Source organism: Populus trichocarpa, chromosome 4, assembly GCF_000002775.5.
Source record: "Populus trichocarpa isolate Nisqually-1 chromosome 4, P.trichocarpa_v4.1, whole genome shotgun sequence".
NCBI lineage: Eukaryota > Viridiplantae > Streptophyta > Magnoliopsida > Malpighiales > Salicaceae > Populus > Populus trichocarpa.
The window spans coordinates 6,719,417-6,732,173 of NC_037288.2; the positions used below are offsets into that span (position 1 = coordinate 6,719,417).

Sequence of the window (12,757 nt, forward strand, 5' to 3'; positions counted from 1 at the left end):
GCTGCTCAAATAGAGATTTTTAAAAATTCAATTTTTCTGTTTAATTTTTTTGATGTTTTTAAATTATTTTAATATATTAATATTAAAAATAAAATTTTAAAAAAATATTATTTTAATATATTTCTAAATAAAAAATATTTTAAAAAACAAACACTATTATTATTATTATTATTATTATTATTATTATTATTATTATTATTATTATTACAACGTTACGTCCCCATCTTGTTTGGATTTCTTTGTTTTTTTTTTTGGTACTTTTTTGGCATGCCAAAAACAGAAAGTCTAAATTCAAAGTTTGATTCTCACTTCTCAAATAGGTCAATGCTCCAAATCCAATAATAAAAATTATTTAAAAATCAATGAGCGAGTAGCTAAACTAACAATGGGGTTCACCTCTCTCTTAGTTATCTGATGTTTGAGCCTCTCATTGATGATAATAATAATAATAAAATAAAATAAAAACATTACTTAAAACCAAATAAATCTAAGTGCACAATATTTTTCCCTTTAGTTTTAGTTTATATATATATATATATATATAGCATGTCTAAATTTCAATTAAAATGAAATGTGGTTTTAATAAATAAAAACCGATATGAGAATAACTTAAACACTACGAATAAAACCAAGTGAAATGATTAGGCAAATATTTGATCTATAATTTAGGTTAACGAAATCATGATTAGGCAAGCTTATGTAATAATCTCTTTTATTTTTTTTTCATGGAGTTTTTGGCAAGTCATCTATCATAATTAATTGATTTTCCATGTTAAATAAAAAAAATTATTCCTTAAATTCAAATTCGAGATGATAACATAAGAGAGACAAATTTACTTTGCTTTCTAACCAAAAAGGTTGTAGTCACCGGGTTAGTAGCAGAAAAAAAACACTAAACAAAACAAAATCGTTGCTACTATTTCTGTAAGAGTCCCTGGAAGAGTGGAGAGTTTGCTTAGTGGTCGTTGTTAGTTTTCCAAATTCATGTGAAGTCGTTACTTATAAAAACACTTATTGTCTCATCAATTCATTGGAGAAAGCTCTTGTTGTTAAGTGAGTGGTGCAAGAGGTTGGCTTTTTATCATCAGTTTATCATAGCACATTAATCTTTATCATCTTCTTATTATATAGTTTCTGACTATGAATTGTTTTTTTAAATTTTTCAATTACAGATAGCCTAAACAAAGCTTCTCTTTCTGTTTCGATATATTTAAGAGCTGGTGTCTGAGGGGTTCCTTTTGAAAAAAGTTGTTTGCTTTTTTTACGCGTGGGAAGAAGGTAGCTGCTGTTTATGATTCTTGCTTCAAAAGTTGAAGTGGGTTTATCTTGAAATGAAGAAAACTTTGGTGTTTTAAGTGAATTGGGATTGTTTAAGGAGGATTCCAAGAGAGTGTGGTTGGAAAAAGATTAGTTTTTTGAAATGGCTGTAGCATTGTTTTGGGTTGGTAGTGCCACACCAAGCACAACGGTTTCCAATGGTTTTGGATTGCTGGATTCTATCAGGGTTTCGGATACAACAAAGTTTGGTAATTCTAGAGATCGGAGTTTGTTTTCTAAGGTTGGAGGAAAACAGGGTAGGGAACAGAAATGGAAGTCATGTTCTATCAATACATATCTGAGGTATTTAGGTGGTAATAGTAATAGAAGCAAATTGCCTGTAACATCAAGCATTGTAGCAAGCCATGCTGGAGAAATGGCTGTTTTGTCATCCGATGAGATGGTTTATAATGCGGTGATGAAGCAGGCAGCTTTGGTTAAGAAAGAACTGAAGTCTAGTCTGTCTAGAGGTGATCTTGATGTGAATCCAGATGTTGTTCTTCCAGGGACTTCGAGCTTGTTGAGTGAAGCTTATGATCGGTGCGGAGAAGTTTGTGCTGAGTATGCCAAGACATTTTACTTGGGTTAGCTTCCTGTTGTTCAGTTAATGGAATTTTAATTTCTTGGCTCTTTCTGGGTTTTGAATCCAGAATATGCTGTACTTGTGGATGATTTTATAATTTGCTTTTTGCTTTCTCAGGAACTTTGCTCATGACCCTGGAAAGGCGAAGGGCTAATTGGGCAATATATGGTGAGTGAGAGATATGATTTTCTATCAGAAATGATCATTCTCTCTTTTCCCTTTGGAATATTAAGGGAAGTTTGAAGTTGGAGGAGGGTGATTCCAATCCTATATAGCATACATGTGTTCTTATGTGATTTGATTATCAAACAATGAGCAAACAAATCTAAAGGAAGAAGAAATCTATTTTCTGAAGTTTGTGAAATATTGGTGCTAATCGTGGAGCTAATTATGTGTTATGAGAACCATAAGAACTGATCTTTTCCTGTCTAGGATATATGTGAAGCCTTGAGAGCTCTTTTCAAGGAGTTTATTTCAAATTTTAATTAATTTGATAATCAGAATTTTGTGGACAATATTTCTCAAAGAGAAGCGTATGCTGTGAACTGGTTTCAATATCGAACACCTGATGTTTACCCTTAATGTTTTTCTTCTAATTCATGATTGAAATCAATTTTGATCAGCTCTGTGCAGTTTATGATATCGGAAGGTTCTATGGATGTAAGAGACGATGACTCTCAAGACAGAAAATCAGCCTTTTGCTTCTTTCTTACAATGTTTTCTGCACATGTAGTGTGGTGTAGGAGGACCGACGAGCTGGTTGATGGGCCTAATGCTTCACGCATTGCACCGACAGCTTTAGATAGGTGGGAGGCAAGGTTGGAAGATCTTTTCCAAGGACGTCCATTCGATATGATGGATGCTGCTCTAGCAGACACGGTGGCTAAATTTCCTGTTGACATTCAGGTTAGGCAGTACTTTTAAAATCAAATTACATCTCAACTGGAAAATAATTACTCTACTACCAATCAAAAATATTTTTGGCGTTGCAATGTATCGTGTTTGTAGGATACTTCAGTATATTTCTATAAGCAATGTGTAAGTAAGTTGGCAGCTTTCATTCGAACTGTAATGACCTTTGTAGCTGTAGATAATTCTGAGATCATTTTCCAGCATGAATGTAGAGTGCTATTTCTGTGTTTATTGGGTATCTGCAGTCATGTTTTTCTGACTTCGTTCTAGCAGCTATTGGAAACATTTTATTTATTTATTTATTTGCAGTCATGGCCTAAAACTGAAATGTTAATTTATTTCTCACTTGACATGAAGTCAATCACAATCTGATGCTCTTTCCTATGACATCTTGTTACAGCCATTCAAAGATATGATTGAAGGAATGAGGATGGATCTGACGAAATCAAGATACAAAAACTTCGATGAGCTCTATCTTTACTGTTATTATGTTGCAGGGACTGTTGGACTATTGAGTGTTCCAGTAATGGGTATTGCACCTGAATCTCAGGCACCAACCGAGAGTGTTTATAATGCTGCCTTGGCATTAGGGATAGCTAATCAGCTCACCAACATACTCAGGGATGTCGGAGAAGAGTAAGTGCAGAGTGTTGTACGCCGCAAACTTAAAAAATACTTGGCACCCGCTGTTTGTTGGATGCTGCATCGAGTAGTCTCCGGTGAACTGATTCTCATCATATAATTTTTTTTTCCTACCTATTTTTCTTTGTTTATATTAGTCATCCTTTTGTACATGCAGTTCTTTTCATTACCCTTTCCTTTCCTGATGCTTTGTTTGCAGCGCAAGAAGAGGAAGGGTTATCTACCACAAGATGAGCTGACACAGGCAGGGCTTTCCGATGATGACATATTTGCTGCAAAGGTGACAGAAAAATGGCGAAACTTTATGAAGAATCAAATTAAGAGAGCAAGGATGTTCTTTGACGAGGCAGAGAAAGGAGTGACAGAACTGAGTGCTGCAAGTCGATGGCCGGTAAACAATCAACAACATCTCTCGATATTTCAAGACAAAAACGATTTGTCTAGGCCTTGAGTGGACAATGGAAATCATGAAACTAATTGAAGATCGAAAATCGTGACATGTTTGGCTTTGAACAAACGCACCACCCCAATTAACACAAACCAGTCATTTCCTTGTCTTACATAGGCAATCACACACAAGGGAAGCCTAGCCGGGGAAGGTCCTGGCAATTGTTCTCAGTTATGACTTTGCCCTTTTTTTCTTTTTACTTTTTGATATTGCTGTTGCTGTGAATAGATCCAAAGCTTCATCTTATAAAGCTCTCGTGAGCAACGAGATATCAGAAATTCATCTTTTAAGCAATCCAACAAAGTAACAGTGTGATCATGGCAAACGAAATGAAAGGATCAGCATTTCAGACTGAGAAGTTTAGAGTCATAACTAGGTTGTTCTTTTGATAGTTGATAGTATCTTTTTTGCTTTCATTTCCATGTGAACACACAAAGTTTTTGGATGTTGCAGATTTCGGCATCCTTGCTGATGTATCGCCAGATACTAGATGAGATAGAGGCTAACGATTGCAACAACTTCACAAAGAGGGCATATGCGAGCAAGACCAAGAAGATAGTTTCTTTGCCTTTGCTTATGCAAAATCTCTCATCATTCCATCTCCGAGAGTGCCATCTCCTTCAACAAAAACATGAACTGAAACTCAAAATTGTTGTTCCCCTAACAATGGTTTCTACATAAACATATAAACACACATATATATATCAGTATGTAAAATAAATCAATTTACAAACTTGTTGGTAAAATATGAATTTCAAGTTGTAAATTGAGGGAATCAATCCTCTAGTTTTAAAATAATTTATCACTTACTCTCTAGTGCTTGTATTGTAATTGGAATATTATTTCTTAAAATTTATTCAATCTTTTATTCTCTGAGAATAAAAAACAAACCAGAATTACTAACATAAGCCAAGAGTTTTCTGAATGTTGAAAACTTTTTAATATAGACATTTCTAACATTTAATCTAACATTTTTTTTATTTATACCCTGATAAAAATTATATACCTAGTGTGAAAAAAATGTTTTTTTTTCTTATTCATAATATGTAAATTAGCATGCATACACCCATACAACAAGTATTCATTCAATGTTAGAATGAAATTTGATAGTGGTGAATACTTCAAAATTGAATTGATCTTTTCAAGTATTGTGTCTTGAACTAAAATATATGACTTGATTTTAGGTTTTTTTTCTATGATTGATATTTTTTACAACAAAAATCTCCATTAAGAACAAGAAATTTTCTAATACTTAAATCAATAAATATATAAAAAGAAAAATGTATCAAAGAGTAAAGAAAGTGAGAGCGAATATATAGTGAATGTTCTTGTTAGAACTTAAATGCTTGTGTTTGTATGAAGCTCTTACTTGAATTACTTGAGTTATCTTGGAGTTGATTTATTGTTTATTTAGAGACGAAGATATTTATAAACTTTGATCATATTAACTTACCTCATAGAGTGTGGAGAGTGATGTTGTGAATACCTTATGGTGCGTAGAGTTGTAGATGACTCGTGTTGAGTGAAGCAATGATAAAGAGTGATCTTATAATGAGTGAAGAAACACAAATATCATTGATGGAGAAGTTGGTACACTACAAGATTTAACAGTTTTACTGACGGAATTTTTCCGTCGGCGTAAGACACATATTTCATCGGTAATTAATTTACCGACGGAATCACCGACGGAAATGCTTCTTCGGTGAATCTTTCTTCGGTAATTTTTTTTCCGTTGGTAATAAAAAAATAAATTTATCCGCTTCATTTCGTCGGTATATCCCTCGGTAATAATTTTTTTTTACCAACGGATTTACCGACGGAATTACCGATGGAATTTCCGTCGGTAATTATTTAAAAACATTTAAAAAAATTCATTTTATAAAATTATAAAATAATTAAATTAGCATAAATTAACACTGTATAATATATACTCAAAATGCTTGGAAAAAAAGAATAAGAAAATCAACTCAAACAAATTTGCAACAAATAAATAAAACGAAAAAATAAATTCAACTAAAAAAATAAAGTTGCAATTGCTAAAAATTGAAAAATCCTATAAATAAATCAACTAAAAATTGATCTCATATGAAAAAAAAAATCTCACAACAACGTTTATACAATTATTAAGAACAAAAACAATTAAAAATAAAATAAAAAACAAATATAGTGAAAAAAATCATGAAAAAAGAAGAAAAAAAAAATCTTACCTTAATGTAGTTGCAAGTGAAGCTAAGGAGAGAAAAAATATTTCGTTAAGCATATTAATTAAAAAAAAAAAACTAAGAGGATAAAAGAAGAAAGAAGAAGAAGACATACCCAAGCATGGAGGAAAAGAGAAGGAGATGAGGAGAAAAAAGAAAAGAAAGAAATATATATTGATGTTTTTTACATATAGTGAAGAAGAAGAAGAAGAAGAAGAATAAGTAGAAGAATAAGGAGAAGAAATGAGTCTGTCTCTTGTGAAATAAGGGGATTCAGGCTTTTTATTGGGACGCGTTACCGACAGATTTACCGACGGATAATTGAATATTAATATTTTTTAATTATTCCGTCGGTAATTCCATCGGTAATATTTAATTTAAATTTTCAATTTCATAAAATTTTTTCAGAAACCGCCAACAATTACGTCTGTAATATTTAAATGAAAATTTTAAATTAATTGAATTTTTTCATAAAACCGCCAAATAACACTCCCTGGAAAATTCCGTCGGTGATTCTTTTTGTAATTGACATGATGAACAGTGTTCACAATTTACCGATGGAATTTTCATTTTCCATCGGTATTTCCGTTGGTAAAAATGACACGTCATCTTTCTTTTTTTTGCTTTGTTTTAAATTTTTTTCCCACGGTAATTCCGTCGGTATATACCGAGGGAATATTTCCGTCGGTAAATTCCGTCGGTAAAATCCCTCGGAAATTTACCGATGAAAATATTCCCTCGGTATTTCCGTTTGTATTTATCAATTTTTTAGTAGTGGTATTAATTATTGGTTCATGGTGATCGTTGTACTACTATTGGTGAAGAGAATGATGTTTTCTACATCTTAGGTGAGTCCGAGTGTACGAGGGAGAGGATGTTCGAGCATGGCTCGAACAACAAGGATTCTAGCCATTTTAAGCCTCGTCTAAATGGCTAAAACCAATACCCCATATATGATTCTAACTTTTTTATATAAAAAAAAAATTATGCATGGTCAAAATTTAATCCCATTTTAAGGCTTAAATGCTATAGAGAATTGCAAGGAGGAGGAGAAGGGAAAAAAACCATGTGGTCTGGCATTTTGAATGTATGATATTTTTTTGTTCTGTCTCCAGAGAGAAGGTGGCCTTTGCTTTTATTTTCCTGTAAAGCTCACAAAATTTGAATACAAACCAAGACAAAGTCAATAAATGAAAGAACAAAAAAGAAGAAGAAAATATTATTGCCAAATTGTTTCTCATTCTTTCGATCACTATATATATTGAAAGCCCATTTGTTTGTTTAGGGACTGTTTTGTAATTTGACATCTAAGCCAAGGATTAAAAGTAAACATGCATTTATCGCATGTTTCAATCTACATAGAGAATCTGTATCCTAATCGGAAGAGGATATGAATGTTGTCAAGTATATATTCTCAGTAATCAAAATTTAAGCAGGATTAAATTTCCTTAACATGGAGGATATTGGAAACAGAGTAAATCCAGGTTGGCCCTAGCTAGCTGCCATCCGAATCAGGGCAGGATACATCCTTGGTCGGTATAGGAGAGTATATAAGTGCGTGTGCATGTATCAGGTTAGTCGTTCGTCTTCAACAAGGCATTGAAAAAACCCTAGTCATAGTGTGCGAGAGAGAAAAATAGAAGCATAGTTTTCTGTGTGGAAATAAAGTTGTACTACTGTTTCTTCGGTATCTTTTTTATTTCCTAGATATGGCTACTGATAGTGGGTCTAAAGATATTGCCCGTGAGGGGCTCTCTGCTGCTTATAAGAAGGAGGAGACAAGATCAGCGTCCTACCTGCAGGATTTCTTCGACTCCAGAGGCTCCTTCACTTCCCAATTCAGGCCTTCTCTTTTGACACTGAATACCTATTATAAAGAGAAGGAGATCAGCCATAGCTCGAGTAAAAGCAAGTTTCTAGATATCGATGTTTTCTGCTAGATCTTATAGTTGCATGAAGTCCACTAGATAGTACGTCAATATGTGTGTTTACCTTATGGCTGGACTACTCCTGCATCCTCCTGGTTGTAATTTAGCTTCTTCGATTGTTAATTTCTTTGTTGGATAGTTTATGTTCATAATCCAGCGATCTTGCAAATTTATATGGTACTGCTTGGAGATTTCCCCCGTCTATTTTCCATGATAAACTTTTGTTTGAATGATACTGTAGATTAGAGCTTAAAGAATTGACTTGGAAATTAATGGAGTTAGAATGGCTCTTAATTACAAGTGCCTCGTTTCTGGAGCCCCAACAATCCCTTTTTTCTCCCAATTAGGACAAAATCACTCTTATGTTCGAATGGTGATCTAACTAGCTCGTGCATCAAGCAAAGTCTTCTTATCTTGAAAGTTATCTGTGTATTCTGTCTCTTATGTTTTCTTATCTTGAAAGTTATCTGTGTTATTTTTATTTTTTTTTTTATTTATTTATTTATTTTTGATTTGCTTATATAGGATGATGCTGTCCACCCTAGCTCTGGATTCATATCCATGGCTTCTCATCAATTAATGGAGTCTCGATCGCTGTTTCTTTGGCGCTATCAATTCTGTTCCGTTGCACAGATATTTGACGACTAAACTATCATTGTTTGTATTTCTGTCATGTATATGATGACTTCGGATGCAATATGAAGCTGCTTAATGCTGGTGCCATTGTTGCCTGTCATTAACATGCATGCATGTCTTGCATGCGTTTTTGCTATGTTCTGCCTATCATTTCTATACCAAAAAAAATCCCGCGTTTTCGGTCCCAAGAGTAACAGATGAACAGGGTGAAAGACGAAAAACGTTAACAATTATTTTATTATTTCAAGTGTTCTGCTTTTTGGCGTATGGGGCATTAATTTCTTTTTTTTAAAAAAAAAACTAAGATCCATGGTGAATTAACCAAGACCCCATAGAAACAGATTACCATTCATCAATCATAGTAGTGTAATTACTATTTTTTATCCTTTCAATAAAAAACTATTGAGAGTAAAATAGTTTTTTTTATTATGGTACTTAATTTAGTTATTATAAGATTTATAAGAAAAAATCTAAAAATTATATATATTATCCTTAATAGAAAAAAAATTAAACATACATCAAGGGTCTTTTTTGTCTTTTCAAATTAAATTTTTTTTTGTAATAAATAAGTTGACAAATGATGATTTGGTCTTTTGAATAATATGAATATTATTAAAAGAATAATAGCTGGCATGTGCGACACATGCGATAGCGATTGGGCGGCATGGGCTGCATCATCTCATGTCCAAACGTTGCCTTCTGAGGTGGCTTTGAAAGTGTCCCACCATTCTCTTTACACCACCAGATTTATCAGTTTTACGAATAAGAATTTATGTCGGTATTTACACTAAACGTCTGTCAGAAAAACGCTCGTTGGTAATTTTTGGTGTATTGGTGAGTCCGTCGTTAATAAATTTATCGATGGCTTTACAGACGGAACATGCACGCCAAAAAAATACCAGCTTTATTTCGTTGGTAATTCCCTCGGTACGATTTAGCATATCATTGATAGGAGAACCATATATAATTTCATCGGTGAGTTAACAGTTGCAGTGACATTTGCAGTAATTCTTTTTCAACTCTCTAGAATATACCAACGGATTGATTTCATCCCATTGTTTTTAGTTTTAAATTTGATCCCTCAAGCCTTGATTGTTTTAAATAAATAAAATTAAAGTTTATTTTGCAAAACTAAGCACCAACCAGGCGTTGGAAGTTTTCCTCAGTATACGAAACCCTCATATCCAGTCAACCAAAAAACATTGTTAGGTCCTTAATTTTCACAATTTGCACACTACATTTTTTTAATCAATTTTTTTTTTAACATTTTCTTAATTTTTCCTTCGGGTTTAGGTTTGGAAGATTAAATCGAGTTGACTTGGATAGTTTTTTATTTAGATTTTTTTCTATCTTTTTTATTTTCTTTTATTTTATCCTTCAATGTTAGATTTTTTTTTAATTGTTTTTTTCAATTTCATCCTTCAATATTTTATTGATTTTGAATTGAGATTCATAATTTGTTTTGATTTACTTTATATATCGTTATCGTGATCTTAAACAAACATTCCAACATTTGATTAGTTCTTAATTTTGCGAGCGTATGTTTTTGTTACCATATAATTAAATAAAAAATAGTTTCACAAAATATATAAAATAAGATCTTACAGGTTAACCCGAGTTGTCTTGAGTTTTTTTTTTCATGTTGATTTTTTTTATTTCATCCTTCGCATTAGGTTGGGAATTGAGCTTTATAATCTTTTTTATTTTCTTTCTATGTAATTATCTCGTTCTCATACCTCGAGTTACGAGTCTCGCAGGTTTGTCGGGGTTGACCTACATCACATTTTAAAAAAAAATATTTTTTTCCCAAATTTTTTTCCTTTGACAATGTGTTGATTGAGAATTGGATTTCATAGTTTGGTTCGATATGTTTTTTTTTTTAAATTACTACTATCTCATGATTTAGATTACAAATTTTACAAATTAATTAAAGATGTTTTGGATCAATTTAATATATCATCATCTTAATATCTAAATAAAAAAAAATCTTTTAATATATCATCAACTTAATAGCTAAAACAATATCACTCAATATGCATCGGTTTTCGCATTTATGATTTTTTTCTTTTTAAAAATACGTCTACAATGCCTTCATATTTTCTTAAGTTAAAAAAAATGATCCAATCGTTGCATGGCACGGGTCAAGGATCAGTACGATACTATGCAACGAAGAAAGAAGTTGAAGCCCCCAGTTTCAAAGAATTGGTGTTCAATACTGTCTTCCAAGTTGAAATCCTGCCATGAATGGGGCAGCAAGGTGACTCCAAGTTGGTGAAAACTAATTAGGAAAAGCAAATATCTAGCTGGTCATAATTTCAGTCTTGTTGATTTACCATCTGCCTGCCACCATAGTCAATAAAGCTGGATTAGGGCACTCAGTGAAAGAGAGGGAAAGTGACTGCTTGGTGGGAGGACATTTCAAGCAGGCCTGCTTGGAAGAAATTGATTGATCTTTCTGGTTACTAGCTACCTACTTAAGTTAGGCATTGAAAAGTCTTGCAGGAACTTGAAATTCATTCCTTTGAAAAAAAACAATAATTATAAAGATAAAATCTGTAGCTTCTTGCCCTGTACATGAAATCCACCATTGGAAGTTTGGAACTCCCTGCCCTTCTTCTACAATAGCAGCGCATTGAACAGATGAGTTGAAATCTATCGCAGAGGAGGTCACTGATGGAGGGTGGGGTCAAGAACATGTGCTCATGCACTTGAAGGACACGAGCAATGCCCCTAATCCAGGCACAGAAAAGCCATGCATTACTTGTATAGAAGTAGAAGATGTAGGCATAAAGTTAGCTCAGCCCCACATGCTCAAAAGTCACCATTCATGGTCCCGGACAAAAAGCCAGGTCAAAATCAATGCATATGACCCAGACAATTTTGACTGTCAAACTCACTCTTTTTGGGATAACTTTAAATGTCATCACGAGAACTTTGTGCTTCTGGGATTTGAAATGACTGTCCTCTTCTTCTCTGCTGTGGATTTATGAGCTTGATCAATTGAGCAGGAAGAGATCATGCCAGTGGAGAAAGCAGCAATTGTGAATAGCTAGGAAGTATGGACACGAATACGAGATTGCCCCTCAAGGTTGGTTCTGAGCGCTCACACCGACACCAAGACCGCTATTGCCAACCTCTAGGCCGAACAGGCTCCTAATTTCGAGCTTAATGGGCTCCACTTTTTAGCTCCTTGTTGACAAAAATAATTCCATTGAATTGCAGCAGCGGAAATAATCTAGAACTGAATAAATCCAAGGCATTTTAGGAGATGGTCTGTATGGATCAGTTGAAGGCACTAGTGGCTACATCTCCAGCTGCAGTAAGAGATTTTTATGGGGTCACATCCTCATGGATGGAGGCAGACATGAAGGGCAAGTGCTATCTTAGCTCTATAATTTTCGAATGCCACTTGTCTTTGGGTCAGTAGTACCAAGAGCAGTTTGAACAAAGGAATCTTAAAAGGCAAGTAATAAGAATCTATTCCACTCAACAAAAGTGAAAAAGAGAAGGCAGAGCTAAAGGCATCAATTTAGTACTGGAGAACTTGCCATTTCCCCTGGAGCTTGATTTGAAGTTTAAAGATTTCATGCGAGTTTTCAGTTGGAACTTCAGCTTCGAAAGACTTGCGAGCTGTTTTTTGTTTCCAATTTTGAGTATTGGGACAACTTGATGAGGCAATCATAAAGAAATCAACAAGAAACATGATGTCGATCAATTACAAAGAGTATATACCCTACAATCTGGAAAATGGAAAATGGAAACTGGAGAAGGGTATTCTCAGGCCAGTGGCCGTTAACAGGGCCTTTGGAAGAATCAATGCAGTCTCAAACTAGGCAGGTGAATCTTCATTTGATTTGCAAATGCATAATCCAGTGCATTGCAAAATCATGCGAGGTGAAAATGAAAACTGCTAAACTTATTGAACAATAAGTATAAGAAATCTTGAGACACCATGAAACAAAGGACCCGATCAGATTAATCATGATTTGCAGACACGTTAATTCCTCAATTTCTCACAATTCAGATTTTTGGAAGTTGGAAAATATTAGCTTAACAGATAACTACTACCTGCACAAAAACCATCAGTAAA

General features: G+C 33.7%; 1 pseudogene; it reads left to right on the forward strand.

Moving 5' to 3' along the window:
• The first annotated feature begins 1,185 nt into the window (after positions 1–1,185).
• On the forward strand, positions 1,186–4,718 carry LOC18097570 (phytoene synthase 2, chloroplastic-like; annotated as a pseudogene).
• Positions 4,719–12,757: the final 8,039 nt, after the last annotated feature.